Here is a 22,246-nt window from a genome sequence, read left to right on the forward strand (position 1 = left end):
ATAAATTATACCTACACTTCTTTTGTAAATCTCACGGTTTAAGCATAATTTTGTGAAATTGAAGTTATTATTAACATAAATTTGTAATTTAGTGCCAATACCTATGACATATTACATTCATTCTTAAAAAACTGAATTATATTAAGCGATACACATTTGTACAAGTAACCTTTGTTAAAGATATTGTTGTAACATATGTATGTCACCAACATTAACACTGTATGTCTCCACATAAATATCTCTAAAACTAACAGTTTTCGAGTATTTATCGAAAACCCAGTTTTGGCTGCCATTATTCCAATATGGCGGCGTTTACCCATATTAGTAATAAGCACAAAAAACTGATTCAAAAAACCTTTGTCCACCCAAATTTCCAGGTCATCGTTAATTACAATGGGTCGACGCCCAGACTATTAACTCAAAACACATCTTAAATAAAAAAGATACGCATTTCTAGCAATATAGACAGAAACGATGCATTTATTTGATACTTTTACAGATTCAACGGCTACAGTGAAATATTTAGAAGACCAAGTGGAATACAAATGTCCACTTGGTAAAATAAAAAACCGATTGACCTTACAGCCAGGAGATAAAAGAAATGTAAAATGGAAGGATGGGTTGTTCTACGAAGCTGAAATAATTAAAATCGGTAAGTGTATATTTAAATAATAACAGATTTTACAATTTTGTTATCTGACAAGGTATTTACATTCGGATTCAATGTCCAATATAATTTGATTTAAATCTACGAGTCGAACTTCAAACCATAGACGTGTTTGGTTTGATAGTTGAAGTTTTTGAACGGCTCTGTAGCCTAATAATGTTTGTAAACCCTTAATTCCTTGACATAATTATTTCAGGGATTCGTAATTTTCAAATTTTACATATTTGTTATGTTTTGACATAGCTTTGTTTCAAAATCCTAGTCACCGCTTATTAAAATAAAGCAAATCAATCAAGTATGTATTCAAAAATTGCTTACATTATTCCACCCTCACAGTGGCTATTAAAATGTGTAACATGTTTTCTATCTCATTCCGTTTTCAGTCTATTTGTCTGTATGTGTTTTTACAAAAACATTCATAACCCCTTGACGGTTTTGAGCTATAGGGTTGAAATTCTGCAAAATATGTATATTTATTCTTGGTGCGTACGCAATTACGTAATGTTGATTTAACCTTTTAACCTTTTTAACCGTTTGAAAATGGCCGCTATTTTAATGTTTTATGCTATGCTAAACAACCCCTCTATGAAATACTTCGCAACTGCAAATTTATCGTTGCCTCTTTTACGGAAACAAAAATCCCGTACAATATCCTGCCCCTTGTGACAATTTCTCATCACGGCTACTATTAAAAGGGGGCCTAGTAGTGCGGCCTTGGCCTGGGGCGAGCACAATTCGAGTCGTATTCCATACGCTTGTTCAGATTAATTGTCAGAACTACAACGTTTTCTGAATCTTGCTTAATGTACTACATTTTCAACTTTAACAAAATCTGGATTTCATCCAGGGTGAACTATGACATTTTGCATCAACCTAACTATCTTAGACCTCTAATAAAACTGGCTATGTATTGGTGTGTGTTTACTATTGTTGTTTAAATAATGAATTAAAATAAAATAACCATATCGGATTTCTCGTGCAATCATTGTAAAACAATGTAGTTATCTTTTTTGTAGAAACTGATGGCAGCGTAACAGTTAAATATGCTGAAGATAAAGTGATCCACAGAACCACTCTACAATCTGTTGAGAAGTGCACACTACAGATAGGGGACATCCGTCATGTAAAATGGACAGATGGAAAATACTACCCTGCTATGATAAAGAAATTAGGTAGGAAATCTGTTTTTTCGAGCGTGATCAATAACTATTCCAATATACTTCAATCATGTAGGTAAATTAAAACATATAAACAATACAACTAAGGTAAATGATATATTCCTAATTCTTTTGTAATTTTTTTAAATTCAAACTAAATTCCTTGTAAGGCTGTGCATACGATTTGTGATCTTACAGCGCCATGCTTATAGCGCGACACGCTCGTAGTTACTGCACTGTACTATTCTTTTTTAATAGTCCTGTATACTGTACTAAACTAACAGGGTCACTTATTAATTTTTAAAACTTGGTTGTGAATTAAGCTGCATCACTTTTTTTACAGCTTAAGTGAAAATTCCGTTAAACATGATAAATATTCCCTAATCTAAGGTTTGTAAATCTTAAGAATTGAATTTAAAAGACTTTGGTTTTATTAACCACTATGCCACTATTTAAAAGACTTTGGTTTCATTAACTACTTTTTGGAATTACCAAAAGGTATGATCATATGTGAATAATGATTCATGTTCTGACTTTTAAACATTGCTTTTGTGTGTTGTTATGACAAAATTTAAGAATATAAAGTTTTATAAGAAGAGAATAAAACAGGTTTTTTTTATTAAATTTGCTCTTTGGAACATTAAATTAAGGAAAATTTATAATGTTTTCAAAAATTTTCTTTAACTCGTTAAAACTTAAAAATAATATTCAAACGGGCTTCACAACTTGAGCAAACTAGGTGAATTTGACATCAAGACTCCATGAAAGTTAGTTTTAACTCCTCCTAATCTAAAAATTGAATAATGCGACACGTATTATTGACTCTCAACAGCGCCCACAACTAACTCAAAACATCGAGCGTAGAACTAACTGGAGCGTCAAACTACGATTTTGGTGCTTGGGCAATCGGCAATCTTAAGGTCATAAATTATTTATGAGAAGCCCTAAAGTCCATCCCACTAGTTTCCTGAAGTCCACAGCAGGCATAGGCCTACAGGATGGAAGGACGAACGTTCCAAGTAGACTACGCTGTACGAGCACGATATTCCCCCATTTTCCCTGGTGTGCCACGAGCATGGCGCTGTACAACAAATAAAATAAAACTGTTGAAACAATTTTGTATATTGAAGCCATTATGCATGATTGAAGGATAAACGGAGACCATTCCACAAAAATGTTACAAATGTTCATATTATTTTTATGAAGAAAAGAAATTTGTTGTTTTATTTTTTATGGATATATCTTGTTTGCAATTTGATTCACTTATTTCTATGTTTGCTGTAGCTTAAGGGTAATATAACTTACATGACTCGGCCCTATCACACTACAGTTCTTACACCATTCGATTAATTAATCGAAGCAACCTCTAATATTTTATACATATTTTTGATTTTATGAAGTACCCGTAAGCTTGTGCCCGTCCCACGAGGGTACTTTGGCCACGTTTGCATGTGTATCAAATTTATAAACCTTTTGGGGTCTATAAACTGTAAATTGTATAGAATTGTTTAACAGTAGGCCTACTAAAATAACGTGTATTAAAAATTAAACTATACCAAAATCAAAAGCATTGACTTGTAAACAAATGCAATTTAACGGAAAATAATTTCTAATTCACCTTAAGGCACATGAACATATTCAATGAACATTTTCCAATGAACATTATACAATGAACATTTTCCTGCCTTGCGCTCAAAATTAAATTTATTTTGTTTCCACTGCAAAATTGTTTCCCAACCAGTAATTTAAATTTCATTAAGGCTCATTTACTTATATTACGCGTTATTTCTTAAAATGCATTTTTTAGGTTCAGACAAGACAGCTGCTGTAAAGGGTGATAATTACAAAACACCTGAATCTCAAGCTGAATCAACTATACCTTCAATCTCATTACATAATGACAAAGCGAGCAAAGTGATCATAGCTTCAGGAATGAATGAAGATTTTGTAATACCTAACAATCATCCAGACTATAATACTAATAATCAACATGCATCATCGCCTACCTTACATCACCTACCTGACCTTTATGAAAAGAGTTCATTACCTTCGACCTTCTCAGAAGATAATAATGAAATCCAAGACAGTCCATTTAACGACCAACCTGTAACATCACCCACCCTCGAACATGAATCCGTCAGAAGTGGGACAGATGAGACACCCTCGGAAGAAGACGACAGTGACAACGACCCCGACTTTTGCGCCAAGAGTTCACAAGCTTCTTCGACCTCATCAGAGGATGATAATGCCACTAATGATAAGATTGAGACGGGAAGTAAGAATGTTTGTGAAAACTCTGAGAACCCTGACTGCAATATGGACAATTCAACGATACAACTACCTACACTAGAAGATGAATACGACATGGAACATAACATAATTGATTCTCAAACAGATGCTCAAAAAGTTGTTGTCGCTCAAACATCAAACCTGAATAATAAAAGGTCTTGGGACAAAAAATTTCCTTGCATATTTTGTAAATCTTTTGTCACAAAACTTCCTAGACACTTCAAACAATTGCATAGCCAAGAAAAGGACGTAGTAAAATTAGAAAGTTTGCCTCCATGTGATCCAGAAAGAGTAAAGATCCTAAATCGCTTAAGAAATGCTGGCCTGTACCTTCATAACTCCGAAGTATTGACGAATAAAAAAGGCACTTTGATCCCTAAGTACAGGAAAGTAACAGCTACGTCTCCTTCAAAACTAATCCCCTGTGTCTATTGTAATCAATTCTACACTAGGAAAATCTTATTTAGGCACAAGAAAATATGTGAAGGAAGAAATAAAACAAATGCTCCTGTTGGAAGGGTGATAAATACGGCACAGTATATGTTACCTACATCCTCAGTAGCCGACTACAGAATACTATTAAGAAGATCAATTATTGCAGGCATGAGAGATGGGCCGGAAAAACATGAAATAGAGAATGATGACACTATAATGCAGTTCGGAGCGGAAATGTTTGAAAAGCTCGTTAGTATGCCTGGCAAGGAAAACCACATCCGCAACAAACTTAGAGAGCTAGGAAGATTTATGGTTTGCGTAAAAAAAAGGAAACCCTTGATAAAGAACTTATCTGAACTCTTGAAGCCAGAAGAATTTAACACAGTTGTCGATGCCACAATGGAGTTGGCTGGCTTTGATTGTAGCACTAACCAATTCCAAATTCCAACATTGGCTAAAAAAATTGGTGAGTCAATTCAAAAATGCGTCGCGATAGAGAGAAAGATCGCCATAATTAGCAGAAATGAAATTAGAAGGAAGGACATCGATGATTTCATGTCAGTATTCGACGTAGATTGGGGAACGAGAATCACGTCTAAAGCTTTAAATACGCTATATACAGCCAAATTCAACAATTCAGATCCACTACCTGATGCTGAAGACACTAAAAAGTTATCGAGTTTTATTATTTCTGAGAAGAAACGTTGTTTGGATGCTATAGAGAGAGATGTCAACTCCGATACTTACACGCAACTGTTAAAAATTACTTTGGCCTGTGTTATAGTATTCAACAAAAAACGAGTAGGTGATGCGCACAACCTAGGAGTGACCGCGTATATAACAGGAACGAGAAGTTGCGAAACCAACGATAATATAGTACAACATCTAAAAGATTCTGAAAAACATTTGATTGGTAAGTTAACCAGGATTGAGACCAGAGGAAAGCGAGGGAAGAAGGTGGCGATTTTGCTAACGCCAGAACTGAAGAAAATGATGGATATATTATTGCACGAAAGAACGCGTGTTGGGGTAATCGCAGACAACAAACATTTCTTCGCAATACCAGGAACGTACAACTCACATTATAGAGGATCTGACATTATAAGAGATGTAAGGACAAAGGCTAAACTGAAGTATCCCCTCAGGATAACAGGAACGAATTTAAGAAAAGAGGCTGCTACAATAGCAGCTGCAAGCGGTCTCAGCGAAGCTGAAGTGGACATTCTGGCAACATTCTTAGGTCACGACAAGTCTACTCATAGAAAATATTACAGGCTACCGGAAGAAACTCTTCAAAAGGCTAAAGTTGGACACTTTCTTCTAAATATCATGGAAAATCCCGAAAACAATGTGGGGAGACCTTTAATTAATCGTGAGCAAACAAGTGAAGTAGAAAACGCTCAAAATTCGTCCGAAAACAGTATGGCCCTTGATGACCCCGTGACTGGGACCCATGGTTATGAACCAACAGACATTGACGAACCCATCCCACCGACATACATAAAACCGAAAAAATGTCCAAAACCAAGGCAACTATGGACGGAAAGTCAAAAAGAATTATTAAAAAAAGCCATGCAAAAGCATTTCTTATTGGGAACTTTACCCGGAAAGATTGAATGTGAACAGTTCTTAAAAAAGAATAAAACTCTTTCAGAAAGGAATTGGAGGGACATAAAGTATTTTGTAAAAAATCATTTAAAACGGTAGTTAATTGTTAGCAACTTATTTTGAAATAGTAAAGCTACTTTGGTTTATATTGTCATGTAGTATACCACATTATTGTAATGTGACTTTAATTGTCCGTGATTTTTATTATACTATTTTAAATGTCTTTTTTAAACTCGAGGACTTAAAGTTCGAAGTTGTGTATCTTCGAAGTTGAACAAAGTTATGTTGAGTATTCAAGATGGATACTTATTGTTTGACAGTAAGACCACTTTGTTCTAAATCTAAGATATTTCATTATACTTAAACATTATATATACATATGCATTGTCTTAATTTTATATTGTTCTTTTCGCTCAATTTTTTTATTATAAATTTCATCGTGGTCATTATCACTAAACATTAAACCAAATTTTGATGTGTTGCATAGTTTTCTTATTGCTCAGTGTGTTGCAGTATTAGGTACAGTATAGGCCTAATATACCCCGCCACTTTACGTTTAATCTGTACGAGGATGTCGTTATTATACAAATGTAAATTGGTGGATTGACATTAAAACACGATATAAATATATTTAATAAATAAAAAAAATACAGTATTAACAGATTATTTAACTTGATATTATTATGGTTAATACCTGCTAAACGCCATGCAAAGCTACTGAAAATTGATGCAGTTTGATGTTAATTGGGTTTCTGTAGTAAGTTAACGTTTATTTAACACATAATTTAATATACTGCACTACTTGTTCGTTTTATAATTACTATGTATGAGAATATTTGTGTGGTAAAAAAATACAAATTTGATTTTACAAACTAAATTTATTTACTTATCCATCAATCCTACCAATTACAAATGCACTGTTTCTGTTCATAAATACTGTACTAAATTTAAAAATTATAGTTTTTGAATAGTGTTTATGTCTAGAAATACTTTTCATTATACAGTAACATGACAGTACTAATAAATAAACACTAGTTATGTAATTTCATAAAAACAAACCCATATGAATAACATAAATGTTTATGTAGTTGCCTTTAGGCCTATACTCTGTTTGACAATCTGCTTAAAGATGAGTGGAGCTTGTATTATTTTAGGATGTTTCGGTCTTCATTCAATGAACTTTTATAAATCGTTTAGGATTGGAATCGAAAATGTTCGGACTTTGTGTTCAAAAATCATATCAAATGACGCAATTCAGGCCAGATCCGATTAAGAGACAAAATACAGACGAGGCAGTTTTGTTGCCAAGTATGAAGACTAGTTTTCTACCGTAAATATAAAATAAAATTTTCATTAGACTTTAATTATCAACCATAGTGTGGTGATATCACATTTGATAAAAAAAAATAGTATTACTAATAATGTATGGCAATTTATCATTTGGGTAAGAAGCTTGCGTGATAGTTTCAATTCTCACAAACTGCTTGGTAAATAGTTTTTAGTGGTGAAGGTCCTTACTTACGCTTTTATTGGCTATTACATTATGTCCGTAAAATTCGTCCATAAACATTACAAAATTTCTAAGTCAAAATAAGTAAAGAAGCAACCGTATGGTGTGTCCAAAAATGCATACTAACCTAAATATACAACATTTGGTATATTTTACAACATAATCTCCATTTCAAAAATTACTATACTGTTGTAGTTCAAACTTGGCATGAGCTTTCACTGAGTTTAGGCATTTTGTATAAGAAAAATCATCTAAAAACAATATTAAAATGAGGTGATTACTGTCCAGGCGGTTGTTACAACAAATATCCAAACCGATATAACACAAATCAAGCAGAAATATAAGCCATGTATCTAGGAACGTCATGGGCATATTCCATTCACTTCCCTGGGTTCCACTACGCTTGAGCGCCATGGAGTTCAAAGATCTGAGGTGAGATTTTGAAAATTTAATACTGTATTGATTGGTCTCCATGGCATATGAGAAAAATCCAAATGTTTATGTTTGCATTAACATTAAATGAAATCAAACAGAACTGTTGAATACTTACTTTAAAATGTTATAGAGCTGATCTATAGCAATTAAAATATAATATTGTACACGGGGGGCCACCAGTTGACCGACAAGATACTTGGTCGTTTTGCCACTAGACCGTCTTTTTTAATTAAATAGATAAATACTGAAAACCAGTACGTCGACAAGTTATTTCATCGTCAGTCCAGTTGACCGGCCTGTAAAACTAAATTATTATATACGAGAAACCTTCTTGTCGTCAATCGACCCGGCCGACATACCACTTGCTCGTCTTTTAGGTGGGGATGTGTTGAGCAGCAGTGCCAGCGGCGCGCGCAGCTGTGGAGGGCGCTGTAGGCGTACCAACTTCTGTATCTTGTAGCGGCGGTTTTTATTCCGACGATTTCCAGCTATCACAATGCAGCGGACTAGTGAGGTTTTTTATTACGTGTAATTGTTTGTTTCTCAATCGATATTTGTTTATATACAGTACAGTGAATATAAATATGCCTATATTAATTTACTTCAATTAAATACACGTTTTTTAGCTACTACATTTAAATTATTGAAGAATTATATGAAATCTATTCGTAAAAACTGACGTTGAACATTTCATTACAGCTAAGAAAGTGGTGTCAATAGGACAGTTAAATTAGAATTCTCCGCGAACAACGATAAAATGTTCAGATCATCTATAAGTATAAGTAGATAAGTAAGTAGTAAGTAAGTATAAGTAAATAAATGACGTATACAACTGTAATAGATCGTTAATCAGAAATGTGTAAACCAGTTTAGAAGTATATTAAATAAATAGCAGAGCATATATACAATTCTACGAATCTTTTGACACCTTTAAACGTTAAAATTGGTCGTGAAGGCGATTTATACGAAACACTACTCCTCCGTTAATAATGGACGGAGTTTTACAAATGATGTGTCAAAATTAAGTATTTTTTATGTAGACGCCCCCTTTCACCAATTCCAGCAATAAAAGTCCTCGGGCTTTGCCCCACAGACCATCTAAATCCCAATGTATTTCTTATGAAGCAAGAATTTTGTTTACTTAAACATATTAATAACTAGCAGAGCACCCGTCCTTCGTACGGGGTTGGTATATAGGCCTAAGTATAAAATGCTTATTGCAGCTATACTTAAGCTTTGAGTTTGCAATGGGGGGAGGACACAGTTTGATAAAATTTACGGTATGATATAGTATAACACATCTACCATTGCCATAATGTTCTACCACTGCACCTAAACAATAGAAAAGATAAATTATCAAACATTCGCACAATATCTCAAATTATTCATTAAATAAAAAAATCAAACCTAACATATCCCTATTATTTGCATTGTGAGCCCTATTATTTTCATTTCGTGCACGATCCCTTCGAGACATCTTAGAAAAGTTTGAAATACTAACAAAAATAAAAAATGCTATGAAAACACAACATATAACGTACTTACGTTATATGTTGTGTTTTCATAGCATTTTTTATTTTTATTTTATTTTTTTTATTTTTTTATTTTTTTTATTTTTTTTATTTCATTTTATTTTTATTATTTTTTTTTATTTTATTCTTTACATTTTATGCAACCAACATTACGACATTTACAATTTATACAAATGACATTACAACATTTCACTTGACTTCACTTAAACATCGCCAACTACAGATAACCCCATTTTCGTATGGATGTAAAAAAATTGTATCATGGCTATGTTGATTAAGTTCAGATGATTGAAAACAGAATTAAGCAGAAACTATGCACTTTTAAAAGCCTTTAAAACGATGGGATTAGGCGGGATATCATCCAAACCCACAAAAGGTACATCTAGAGGATAAGAGCTTTAAATTGATTCCTAATATGTCTATAAAAAATATTAAGGGGTCGATTTGCTGCACACAAAAATCCAACAAATTATTTTTATAATATAGATACGAAGGGTACATTAGAAACTGGAGATTACTTCATATTTAGGTACAAAAATATACTAACATAGTTTTAAGCTCTGGTATGGTCAAAAGGTTTTATTTCAAAAATGTTGTGGGATATTGGATGTGTTGAAATCTAGATGTGTGTTTAAGACCTCGCTACGAAGGAAAATTATGCGGGACCTCGAAAGTGATGTTAGTTTTAATTTGTGTTTAGGACCTCGTTGGTTAGGGAAATAATGCGGGACCTCGAAAGTGTTGATATGATGTTTTGTGCTTAGGACCTCGATTTTGAAGAAAATAGTGCGGGACCTCGGAGGTGTTGTTACTTTTAATTTGTGTTTAAGACCTCGTTGGTTAGGGAAATAATGCGGGACCTCGAATGTGTTGATATGATGTTTTGTGCTTAGGACCTCGTTGTTGAGGGAAATGATGCGGGACCTCGGAGGTGTTATTACTTTTAATTTGTGTTTAGGACCTCGTTGGTGAGGGAAATAATGCGGGACCTCGGATATGTTGATATCTTGATTTGTGCATAGGACCTCGTTTTTTAGGGAAATGATGCGGGACCTCGGAGGTGTTGTTACTTTTAATTTGTGTTTAGGGCCTCGTTGGTGAGGGAAATGATGCGGTACCTCGGAGGTGTTGTTACTTTTAATTTGTGCTTAGGACCTCATTTTTTAGGGAAATGATGCGGGACCTCGGAGGTGTTGTTACTTTTAATTTGTGCATAGGACCTCGTTTTTTAGGGAAATGATGCGGGACCTCGGAGGTGTTGTTACTTTTAATTTGTGTTTAGGGCCTCGTTGGTGAGGGAAATGATGCGGTACCTCGGAGGTGTTGTTACTTTTAATTTGTGCTTAGGACCTCGTTTTTGAGGGAAATAATGCGGGACCTCGGAGGTGTTATTACTTTTAATTTGTGTTTAGGGCCTCGTTGGTGAGGGAAATAATGCGGGACCTCGGAGGTGTTGTTAGTTAAAATTTGTGTTAAACACCTCGTTACGAAGGAAAACTATGCGGGACCTTGGATATGTTGATATCTTAATTTGTGCTTAGGACCTCATCTTGGAGGGAAATAATGTGGGACCTAGGAATTTTGGACATCTTCGTTTGTGCTTAGGATGTTTTGGGGGGAAATAACGAGATACCTTGGAGTTGTTGGCAAACGATGAATTTCCGGTCATAGGTTCATTTTAATATTTTGCTTGTGTTAGCTGCTGAGTTATATCTAAAAGTATTGAAGATTATGTAGGAAACACCAGATACACAGTTTACAGTATAAATAAAGTAAGGTAAAAGAGTCGGTGCACAATAATAGTACGGATGACAATAATAATTATGAATAAATAATACATATAATAGCAATAAACAGTTTTATATGTAATAAAAGCAAAACGACACACTCATATTTGTCACATATCCTTCGACACACTGTTGTTGTCGAAGGAACCGAAGCTCCCCAACGAATACCCGGTAGGTACCTAATCGCTCATACCCGGGTCCCATGGCATAGGCCGGAGCTTATGCACCAACCCTGAACACACCATGGGGTGGATGACTTCAAGCTCACCATCAAGCCCCCGTTACCTCCCCTTTCGGGGCTAGACTTCCCCGTTTTTCACCTCCCAAGAAGTGGCTACTTCCAGAGCCGAGGATATGCCTTACAAAATATCAGTCGTACACATCAGGCAGGGCAAAGAACCACAAGAACCAAAGAACCACAGCCACAGGCAGATGATAGACCGAAGTCAACCTGGATGGAGGAATATCACTGGGGACTCTCTCTTTGGGTACAACCCAAAGATGCTGGCTTGCCCAGTCGTCCATAACTGTGGCCAACCTGAAATGTCGGTTCTGACACCGGACACTGGGGGGGACACACTCATATAACAGAAATCCTAAACTTAATTCAGAAGTCCTCGTTTATGCTAACTGGGCCCAAAGTGGTTAGGTCCTCGATTATGCTTATTAGGGCCGAAGTGTTTAGGACCTCGTTTTCGTGCATTGGACTGACATTTTTAAAGTCATCGATAAAATTTAAAAAAATGCATAAACGTACTATATTATGCATCTTAAGTTATACTAAAGCGTTTACAAAAAATTAAATATATTATTTTTAATGTAATAAGGATTTTTGTTAGAAGTCCCCCATCATGATGATTGGGCTCGAGTACCTCGGTTGTGATGGTTCCGCCGCACTTAGTACAATCGAGGTCCTCTTACAAACATGTGTGTGTGTGTGTGTGTGTGCGTGTGTGTGTGTGTGTGTGTGTGTGTGTGTGTGTGACCATCCACACGATAACTTGAGTAATTTTGGTCCGATTTTGAAAAAATTTGGTTTGAAGGTGTAAGGCGGGATAAACTTGAATGAGTTCGCGAACCAGCATGATCGGACTATGGGAACGGGGGTTTATGGGGGGTTTTATGGGGTAAAAAAAGGTTTTTCCCATTTTTGACCCTAAAAACACAAAATTTCACAACTTATTTTTAAACCATTTTGTAGAGCTTAAAAAAAACAAATAATTTAGTATATTGAAGCGTTATTATGCGCCTAATTGTTACGGAGAAAATTCCAAAAAATTGTAATTTTAAAATTCCCATGTTATTCTTATGGAGAATAAGTCAACTGTTGTAGTTTGCTTGTTTATAAACATATTTTGATAAAATTTGGAAAATACATAAATTTCTTACTAAACCACAGTACCTTTTAATATTTTACATTAAAACAACTTTTTTACCCAAACCTAAGTACTCATTAAACTATTTCTGTTAAAATAGGGAATAAATGTGATATTTTTAAGGAGACATTTTAGTTTAAATCCAATCAGGCAGATGGAAATTCGCTAAGTCTGCAGGTTTGCTGCGGTGGGGGTATTTTATCCCCAAAAGCCATCTCTTTTTACAAACAATTCAGCCCATTTTTATTCACGTCCTTTAAAAATACCAATTATTTTCGCAGATTAGAAATATTTTTAGTATTTCTAAATGCAGATAAGGTTCAATCTAGCTTAAGCATATTAAGTTCAAAAATAGTCACAGAAAGTCATTAGATAAATCTATATATTTAATTTTGTAAGCGAATTGGTCCCGCCGAAATATCTCGAGCTAGAAAAAAGATAGCAAGACTGTTGAGGATTCATTTTAAAGCTTAAGGTCCAAGAAGGGGGACGAATATCAGAAGTGTCAAAAATCTGTTCTGCTCTTCCCGTCAAAAGCCCAGTAATTTTCTAATGTATTGCTACAGTGTTTAAGCTGTTTTAAGTATACCGGCTGATGTAAACATTGGGCATTTGTTTGTTTATTTATTTTAAAGTTATGTTTTTAGGTTAGAATTGTAACGTAGTGTTACAATGTATCGTGTATCGTGTTAGGGAAAGATCGCGATCACGAAAGGGAGTATTTAGGAATGGGGCACATCATAGGGAATGGTCAAGGACAAATTACTACTGAAATGAAGCGCAGCGACTGCCGCTATAATGCCCAAGTAACATTATTAAAAATGTTATTCAGTCTCTATTTATACGTGTTTAGTGAATAAATGAAAAATTCATTGTTTTTTCTCTGTACAAGATTTCTCAGCTCTGTAAGTACATTTTCTTCTTTGTTTAACGACTCTAGAATTTATATCTTTCTGTGTTTAAAACTTGGATTTTATGCTGTAAAAAAACTTCGGTAGAGTCACTGCCAAAATTGTTGATGAGTTCTTTTTATCTTGTTTTTACATATTGTGTTATAAGGTAAGTACGCATTTCGGCAATAATTGCTTTTTAAAAGATGGAGAAGTAATTATACAGTTTTATTGTTTATGCTTAGTAAAATACCCTTAAATTGAAAAATAGATAAAAAATCCCTTGTAAGTTTTAAAGGACGCGTTGCAGAAAGTCAACAGTCCCGGAAGGTCAAATAATTTATAACTGTGCCGCTAGGTCAAAAACTACAATGTTTGCAGTGTCTGTAGATCAAAAATCCCAGTAAGTCAAATATTACAGTCCGAGCTAAAAACGTGGTCTATGTTAAAGCAATTGACTTATTGGGAATTGGACGCGTTGCAGAAAGTCAACAGTCCCGGAAGGTCAAATAATTTATACCTGTGCCGCTAGGTCAAAAACTACAATGTTTGCAGTGTCTGTAGATCAAAAATCCCAGTAAGTCAAATAGTACAGTCCGAGCTAAAAACGTGGTCTATGTTAAAGCAATTGACTTATTGGGAATTTGACCTAATGCAACAGCAGTTTTAATATAACGAAATAAGATAAAATATAAGTTCAGTTTCGCTGAGTCAACAGTGCCAGAAGGTCAAAAGTATAGTCTGTTAAAAACAACGATAGTCCTCTCGACGCATGACTTCAATAACTTCGTGTTTTGGTGTACTTAAAGTTGTGCTAAAATTTTGAAAATTGGCACAGAGCTTCTTGGTTAGTCCTACTCGATGTCTCTTTTGTTGGAACTTTAAACTATTTTCCGATCTAATTAATAAAAAATGATTTGTATGGTGAAATAGTTTTAAATCGTGATTTCTAACATGAAAAAGTTAGCATGCGAGATTTTTTTTTGTTTTTGGGTTAGAGAGGTTTTGTCTGTGGCAAAGTTGTAGCCAAAAGTGTAATGCGTAAAATATATTTTTTTGAATTTTTTACAATCAGTGGTTCAGTAGATAACTTGGGTTGAAGAGGACGGCAAATGTAGCATTTCGCAACGCATGGAAAGAACTACATCGTACGATGCGACTGCTGAGTGGACTTTTAATTTATCTAATTTAATTTATCTAAGGACAAGAAAAAGGTGAATATACAGATCACCAGTACATTCATATTATTTATAAAACATCTTTCTTTATTACCAGCTAACATTTTTCACTTATAAGAATACATCATAAACAGGGTGTTAAAATAAGCGGGGAGATACTTTACCTAGTAATTCCTTGGGTCAAAATAAACAGAAAATCAAGGATAACATTTTTTCCAAAATAATTTCGTTAACCAGATATCCGCCATTTTGTATTTTTTACATACAAATATTTATCTTTGCACTTTTCCAACCGATGTTTATCAAACTTGGTATGTATGTTAAGGTAGGAGAGACCCATGTTATAAACAAAGATTCATCTCGATTCACCCTAAAATTTCAAAATTTAACACTTAACTACAATATAATATACTCTACTACACCACAATATTTACGTATCACCATAAATCTTTAACAAAATAAAACGTTAACATTTTTAAAAACCAAAGTAAATCAATATAATATTTCTTTTTTGAAAAATATATTTAAAAAACAGGCGATGGTAAAATAACGACAGGCGAGTTTCGATCTGGGTGTTTCAGGTTTGAATCTAGGAGGATTTAACATTAATTAACATTAATGTTTAATCCTCCTAGGTTTGAACTGATTGAGAGGAATACATGAAACCGAAGGGGGGAGGTAGCAACAAGTGCACTATACTAGTGTCCAATTACAATTTGATGGATTTAACCAAAACCTTTTCTATTTCACTTATTTTCAGCTGTTAAATTTCAAACGATACGTTTTAGCGACATCATTAACGTTATTATCATCATCCTCGTTTGAGTTTGGGTTTGCAGCAATGTATTTTTATGAATAAAACCTTTAATTTGATACCAAACTTGACCTCTGCTGCTATTAATTGACTGTTATGCACTATTAATTAACAGCTGTGTCTAAGGATTATGTCGGCCTTAGTCACAAACAGGACAACAAGATCGCTCCACTCATCCCACACTCATCTCCATTCATACTTGGCTTAAAATGCATACATTTTGTATGGTCGCCATTTCAAAGCAACATGGCTACATTATCAATGACAAACGTGGAAAACCTTATACGAGTGTGAGTAAGTCCGAAAACAACTCTAAAAAACAATAAGCAATAAATTGCAAGAACCGTTGCTTATATCATTGGGTATACACGTATGTACTGACGTGTATACTCAATGCTTATATCGAACGAATGTACATCGTGAGAATTTCCATTAGTTGTTCCATTTAGTTGTGTGTCCATTAGTATAATAGTTTAAGTTGACTCTTTTAAAGTCAGCGGAAATTGTGACTGTTATTACCCTTGAAATAATGTTTGTGTAGTACTTTGCAATCCTACCAATGCTTATAGAATCATACGATTACAATATTCTGGCTAGAATATGTCGCATAGAGTGGTGACTACTGTATCTTTTTGGTTTGCTTGTAAAACAGGATCAACAGAGATTTTCCATCGACTTAAACAATACGATAGGTACTCTCAAACTGTTCATTGCTATAACAAACTATCACACAGTTTGATGAATATTTGTGTGTAAACCACATACAGTACACCTGTAGTCTATCTATTTTTCCTTTTATTTTCCAAGACTTTATAGAAAATCACGCATTACGTGATCAGTGAAGAAAGGTGTCAACCTTGTTTTATAGGTAAAGAAGAACACTGCTTCATGTCAGAGCATTCAGTTATCTTTCAGTTATCATTCAGTTTACCAAATATTTGGTGAGAATTGTAAATGCTAGTCGACCTGTACCTACCCTTCTAGACCTGTACGTAAAAAGAAATGTACTGTACACTGTTTAAGCTCGTCAATTGTACTCTGGATGAATGGGCAAGAGATAAGAGGGGCCCAATCAGCTGTTTGATAACGGTATTCGTGCGGTTTACTATTTGAGTTTCCTCGTTCATAATTCTACTATAGGCTTTATTTCTGCATAATACAACCGACTTGCTTGCCCGTAAAATATTTGGGATTGAAACTGTTTAATAGTAATAGTATTCATTAACGTATTATTATTAAATTTCTTGTTGTCCTATTATTCAACAGCGACTCGAAAACCCTTGTTTCTCTGTAGTACAGCAATATTGTTACGCACAAGTATTAAGATTGTTTAATACTGACATTGCATTATTATATTTTAATTTGAGCCTAATTACGACGGTCTACGTACACGTTATTAGTGATATAGTAACATTGTTTATTATCATATTGTTGTATTACACGAAAGACATTAATTTACGACGATCCTTCGGCTTACATATTATTGGATCATTTGTTTACGTATCATGATTGTAAACGTTGATTGTTGGGGTATAATTTTAGCGATTTAAATATTATACAGAGCACCTACGGTTAGGAACAAACTCCTACAACAGTTTTATTGTTATTTAACATACTAATCAACAATAACGTTTGCCGCCAATTGTATTAAATCTAATATGGGTCCTTGGAACCTATTTTTGTTAGTTTGGATGTACTATCTCTTCCCGATGGTGTAAGTGCTGACTGAGCCAGAAGACAGGCAAAAAACAGCCTTGCAAGAACAACGACTCATCCGTGCCTACCACGACCACTCCCGCCGTTATCACCGTGACACTGGCGTACTACACCCAAGGCAATAGTTTTAGCATAGATTTATCATTAACTTTAGATACTGCAAGTAGAGATTTCATTTAAGAGAAACAGATAAAGCATTGACTTTGGATACTACAAGTAGTCATCCCATTTATGAGAAACAATTATACAATTGACTTAGTGGACTTGTAGGAGACATCTCAATTACGTGAACTATATTTAGCATTGACTTTGCAAAAGTATTGGATTACAGTACTATGATAGCTCCGCTCAAAATTGCAAGCAGACAACTGCATTGCACACCTATTACATATTAGTACACGCAAAATAATGCAAGGGACCTTGAAAGAAATATTGGCAATGAATTTTTCATAATGGCAGAAAATAATTACAGTACAAAGCACTGTGGTGCATAATCAACACAGTAAATCAATGAAAAAAGAAAAAAGTTCAAAATCTACACATTTCTTTCTACATCTATTATTTCTTACTTTACAAAATCACCGAAACCACGCTCTCCTCGTGTAAGTATAGATATATTGTGGGAACTACATCTGCCCTAGGTTGAATTAGCATAATAGCGCAAGTTTAAATGAGAACAATTGTATGACTAAAACTAGTAAAAATAATTGATTTGGTAACTGATGACGTTGTTTAGACCTATCAGGAAACTACACTCCTTTACCACGTAAATATCTAACATAGTTTGTACCTCTGTGATTTCGTCTAATCATATTCAGTGATTCATTATTTACATAGTTTGACTTTTTCGTAGGCCTGGTTGTAATATAGCTTATGTCTGGTTTTTCATAGGTGTTGTCGTTGGTTATACAGTAGTACTAGCACATATTCGCGCCTTTTTTAATCCCGCGCTTTTATCGAGTGCGTTGACATTGACTAGTTATTCCAACTATTGTCATCAGTTTCTTGTTCTGTAACACACATTCTAATCCTGATGTATCCCTCACTACATTTCCGCCTTGAACTGCATTATTTGACGAGCGTCTGGTTTAAATACATTAATCGATTTACAAGCTACATTATGAAATATTCATAATGTACCTTGCAAATCGATTAATAGATAGTCTACTAACTAATTTACTCCCTACAAATAATTAGATAATACATTATTTAATACAGTGATATCAATGACAAATGTATATGATACTTTTACTAATACAATATTCTTAAATTTATTACACCTATTTGCAAATGTTTCAGCTACCTTGTCCACAGTAACATTTACATTCGTGTAGTTCTTGACAGAAGACTTTAATACAAAACTAGATGTATGTCTCTTGGACTTGACATAATTTCAAAAAGAAGTGATATTGTATACAACTCACAACAAAAATCAAATAGTTAGTATACGCTGTCCTAATTGTTATTTTTACTTCCGATTTTATAGTTGTAAACAAGGCAATAATGGTGGTTGGAAAACTTAAGTTTTTCGCATACTTGTCTTAATTTACAGATTCGGTTGCATCCTTTGTTAACCAAAAAGGATATTTACATTTATTGACAAAATAAAACTTAGACTGATCGATGATTATAAATTCGATGACAACTGCATTTGCATCACCATACTTATGCAAATAGGTCCAAAATAAATCTCTCATAGACAATATAACTTATAAAGACCGGCCTCTGCAGTAATATGGTTTACCGTACTTATTAATTGCGTACTTATTAATTTACCTTACTTATTAAAAAATAGCAAAGTGCCGAAAATTACCAATTTGTGGGTAAACCAAAGTAATCCAACCTAGCTTACTCTAACCTAACCTAACCTAACCCATGCTTAGATCAGCAAAGTGCCGAAAATTACCGATTTTGGGTAAACCCAGCTTAGGTTAGGGCTGAGGAGCTCAGCTAAAGGTTATTTTAGGGAGTCCTTGGAGGCTAGTGGCCATTTTGGATAATTTCAAACAGCTGCTGAAGAGCGATTTATCGTCCAAAAATATTTTTTCAAACACCAAAGTGATTATAATTTAACATCGAGTATAGTGTGAGATTAGAAATGCTCTTTGTAGTTTTTTATTGTTCTCCAGTGGAGTCAATGTAAGCTAACAGCCATCTTGGATTTGTCCCCCATAAGAGCGATGTTAATTACGTTAATTTCAGACAGCAGCTGGAGATTTATTTACAGTCCAAAAGTATTTTTTCAAACATCAGAGTGATTGTAATTTAAATATCTAGTATATTGTTAAATTATAAATTGTCTTTGTAGTTCTTACATTGTTTTATGAGTTACAACGTCTAGGCTCCAAGGACTCTTTTACACTCTTTTATTGACACTTACCAGTCAAATGTGGCGATATTAATGATTTATAACGCTTTTAACGATTTTCAAACGTGTTTTTCGTGGTGAAATATGTGTTTGCTGAAAAAGTGCAAGAGGAAAAGAAGTTTGAAATGACTCGAATAATAAAAAATAGGCTTCCATTAAAAGAAAAAAAGATTTTTCAAGCGCTTATAATCGCCGATTTCTAAAGCTTTTCTCGATTTCCAAACGTGATTTTCAGGGTGAAATAGTCGTTTCCCCCTAAAATGCCAAAGGAAAATAGCATAATTTTGGTAGATAAGGTAAAAAATGCGATAAAACATAAGTAGTGCAAGTTCAGTATTGCCTCCTGGATTTCACCAATCACGTATTCAGACCCTAATTCCAAAATTTAGTTAACCTTGCGCTGAATTTTGAGATAAATATTGCAAACCCACAACGGACCTTTCCAGTTCTTGCTTATCTTTACCGCATATCTCTCTTATCTTCAAGACTACAGACTGCGCAATGAAGGAGGGTCTCGTGCCTATGCCTAATCTGACGAAGAATGAGCAAGAGCAATCGTACATTTGTTTTTTTAATTGTGGTGTAAAACTTTTTAATTTATGTTTAGATGTTATTTAATTTCTTGTTATGTGAGTTTGAATTTAGTATGGTAGCCATTTCAGAAGAAAGTATTAAAGTAATTTGAGATGTTAAGATTATGAAGAAATGTCATTTCTTTAACAGAAATACTAAGATAACTTCTCAAAATGACTTTTAAATTGTTATTTATTTTGCTAATGCAAACAAGCATCTGTTTAGTAAATATAATTAAATTATTTCGTTTATTACGATTGTGTTAGTGTATATTACTATCGATATATCAAACTATTGACAAGAATGCCACATTTAGCTACCCCATTCAGTTTTTCATATTTAAAAATCATATCTTACAAACAGAACTTTCCAAATTAAACATCAAAATTATTTAACTGACCTTTACCCTATAGAATCAGGAATCCCCAAAGGAAGCGTACTTGAACCATACTTGTATATTCCCTTTACATCGGACCTACCAGAAATTGTAAACACTATGGTTGCCACATTTGCGGATGATATGACCATTTTATCTGTCCACGACAAACCGGTTCAAACTACAGCAAATTTACAGTTAAACTTGGATGAAATTTCACATTGGTTTAAAACATGGAGGTTCAAAATTAGTGAAAATAAATCAGAAAACATTACTTTTACCCTAAATCTGGCTACATGTCCTCCAGTATCCATGAACAATATTTACCACCCTAAAGTAACAGAAATAAAATACTTGGGCATGCACTTAGATGCAAAGCTTAATTGGAAGGCACATATCTGGACTAAAAGACAATATCTAAATTTTAAAATAACTAAGCTTAATTGTCTTCTTGGATCTAAATCAAAACTTAGTACACAAAATAATGTTACTTTGCAGAAAAGTTATAAAACCAATTTGGACTTATGGGATCCAACTTTGGGGATCATCAAGTACATCAAACATTGAAATTTTTCAACGATACCAATCAAAATTGCTACGTAAAATTGTCAACGCACCTTGGTTTGTTACTAACAGAACACTTCATAATAATCTTAGAATTTGAAAAGTCAAAGAAGAAATTACAAAAAAGATAATCAAATTGGAAAATCATTCAAAATCGTCTTATACAAAACAACTTTTGCAAAACTTATGACAGCTAGCCTGACCATACTACTGGAACGAATTACACGCGGTTGGTACCAAATGAAAGATATTTTCCTGTAGATGTGATGAATCCCTTTATAAATTAAAATAGGCTCAAAAATAAACACAAGAAACGAATTTAAAATTTTAAAAATAACTTGGGCCGTATGGGTTGCCATGTAGGTAACGAAATGACAACTAAATGTAAACAGAAAATAAAACCAAATAGAAGAAATTCCATTTACATGTCTTATTTATAGCATAGGGTAAATATAGATAAGTTGGAAAAATACATACTTTTGGTCAAGTTTCCGACCACAAGGCGAGCTCTCATCTTGCACTAAATTTATTGGACAATCACAACACCATTTACGACATTTAAACCTCCCATTCAGATTCGGCTGTGTTATCAAAATTATCTTTGTCAGCTAGTGTTGAGAGTGGTAAATCACTATACTTTTAACGTTGTATTATTGTTAATGTATTTGCTTATTTTTCTACTTTTGAAACAGACTGTAAATTAAATAAAGTTGAAACCCGATTAAGCTACAACCCATTTAATAGTATATTTCGTACCTAGGGCCAAAAATAAGGTTTTGCCGGCTCGAGATAGTTCGACTTCGTCTCGATCGAGAGCTGCAAAACCATTTCGGTCCGTGGTACGAACGCTATTTTGCACCACACTATACCCTATTGCCACTATTCACCTCTATAATAATGCACACTGATGGTTAGCACAACTACAACTTTAAGGTTATGTGAAGAAATAATTCGAGGCATCAGCAAAAATA

Source organism: Macrosteles quadrilineatus, unplaced genomic scaffold (genome assembly GCF_028750875.1).
Source record: "Macrosteles quadrilineatus isolate MER2022 unplaced genomic scaffold, UCM_ALF_1.0 Scaffold_8__2_contigs__length_117827958, whole genome shotgun sequence".
NCBI lineage: Eukaryota > Metazoa > Arthropoda > Insecta > Hemiptera > Cicadellidae > Macrosteles > Macrosteles quadrilineatus.